The sequence below is a fragment of the Palaemon carinicauda genome, chromosome 17 (assembly GCF_036898095.1).
Source record: "Palaemon carinicauda isolate YSFRI2023 chromosome 17, ASM3689809v2, whole genome shotgun sequence".
NCBI lineage: Eukaryota > Metazoa > Arthropoda > Malacostraca > Decapoda > Palaemonidae > Palaemon > Palaemon carinicauda.
Window position 1 is genome coordinate 44000509 of NC_090741.1, and position 2235 is coordinate 44002743.

The following is a 2235-nucleotide window of genomic DNA, read 5'->3' on the forward strand; positions in this document are numbered from 1 at the left end:
TGTATGTATATACCTTATACACACATATATATGTATATATATATGGATGTATGTATGTATATACCGTATACACACATATATATGTATATATATATATATATATATATATGTATATATATGTGTCTATACATATAATATTTCAGCAAAGACTCACCAGCTTCATGTTGCCAAACGTTTAACTGTGGACTGGATCTGCGAACTGACTTGATTTTTGCCTTTGCTCTCGTATTTATAACCACGCCCGTGTGTGGGCGTGGCTATTTAAGGGCATAAGGGGTAGCACAGATGGCAATCCCCCTTTTTCTGTTTGGGAAAGGGGGTGGGGGGAAAGGGGAGGGATTAGTTGTGGATTAAGTGGTATAAATACGTTTTTGGTTATGTTTATGATTTTCTATCATTATTATAAAAACACGCTAATCTAAGACGTGAAGTCCCAATCCTAAAGACGTTACGTACCTTCCCAAATGCAATGATTAAGGTATCTTTATCGTCCATGCTTATAAAGGACCATTGGACTTAACGACGCCAAATCTAAGTATGGAGATGTTTACTAGTAAACTAATGATGTTTTAGTGGGCAGGAAGCAGCCCGTCTCACCATTGAGAAGTCACGTGTTTGATTTCAGGGTGAAATGGGGGTGATTTAGGCAAGTTTCGTTAGATTCAAGAAGATTGTAGTTCTTGCTACTTAGTGTGTGTGTGTGTGTGTGTGCGTGTGTGTGTGAAAACGTCTGTCATGATATAGTAAAACGTCTGTCATGATATAGTAATAGATATATAATACGTAGATATTGGAGTGAATGAAAATGTGATTCAGGGATTTACCACTGCTAGAGAGAGAGAGAGAGAGAGAGAGAGAGAGAGAGAGAGAGTAAACTGGGCCAATTGGCAGAGACAACGAAGGAAATGAGAGGCACAGCATAATATTAAAGGACAATAGAATGATGAATGGATAGATAAGTAGCTAGATAGATAGAAAGAAAATAAGCACTGAGGAAGCAAAGAGAGGCGTACACACACACACACACACACATACTCACACACACACACAGACAAATCGAAGGGAAATGGGAGTCCTTGGGTATGTAAGAGAAGAAGACTAGCTTCAAGGACAATACTTTACCACATTACCACAATAACAGTAATAAAACTATGCACGATTCTGAAGAGAATGTCAAAAGGAAAGATTAGCCTAGGTGCAGAAACGGAACGGTGCTGAGCTTGACTCATGATTGCTAGGGCCTTGGATTGCTACTGACTTACTGGCCATTAATGGTCATCATTATCATCAGCTGTAACTAGTCCACTGCAGGACGAGGGCTGAGACATGTCCTTCCACTCGCATCTGTATGGTCTTTCTGTGCCAGTTTATAGCTGCAAATTTTCTTAGTCCGTCAGTCAATCGTTTTCCTTCCCTCCAGCTTTTGCCATTAGGGACACATTCTGTTTTTCTTAATGTCCATCTATGATCTATTATTCTTATCATATGTTCTGTCGATGTCCATTTCTATTTCTTACAAGTTGTTAGAATATCCTCTTCTTTAGTTTGCCCTCGTATCCTTGTTGTGTTTCTGCCTCTTAGTGTTATTCCCATCATGATTCTTTCCATAGCTCTTTGAGTTTTAACTAGCTAATGTTCTAAGGCTTTAGTAAGGCTCCAAGTTTCTGATGTATAAGTAAATACTGGTAAGACCATCTCATTAGATAATTTTCTTTTGAGAGAAAGTGTCATTTTACTTTTCAGTGCTGTAAATGGGTCTAATCCTTGGATTAAAGAGGATTTTTTCTAATCTTGGGGTTAAAGAGGATTATTTTCTTATACTTGGATTAATGAGGATTATGTTTCTAATACTTAGTTACACAATGCACATTTTCATTTATTTTCTTCTCGTATTTAAGTTCATTTGTTTATAATTCATAATTTTCCTTATTTCATTACATTTCTTGAATTTTGTTTCCTCTTCGAGTTTCCTTTCCTTTTCTCATTTGATTATTATCTTATCTCTTTATCTATACTTTTATCCGCTTTTCTCTGTTCATCTTTTTTTTCCCATTTTTCATTTTTCACGCTTAAATGAAGGACAGTTCTTTCATTCATTTCCGACAATCATGATTGGAAAGTGATAATGTTCATGAATGATATTTTACATGTATTTCACTTGATTTTTTAAATAATGTATTACTTTACTTCATATTGCTAACTCTCTCTCTCTCTCTCTCTCTCTCTCTCTCTCTC

The 2235-nt window shown here is 36.2% G+C and overlaps 1 protein-coding gene and 1 long non-coding RNA gene across 2 annotated transcripts in view; one reads left to right on the forward strand and one right to left on the reverse strand.

The window, feature by feature from the left end:
• LOC137656050 (uncharacterized) overlaps nucleotides 1–256 on the reverse strand; it is a 2884-nt gene extending 2628 nt beyond the window's left edge. Inside the window, exon 1 of the long non-coding RNA XR_011046919.1 lies at nucleotides 155–256. This is a non-coding gene — a long non-coding RNA (uncharacterized lncRNA). The remainder of the gene's footprint in view (nucleotides 1–154) is intronic.
• LOC137656710 (whirlin-like) overlaps nucleotides 1–2235 on the forward strand; it is a 755303-nt gene that overhangs the window by 689974 nt on the left and 63094 nt on the right.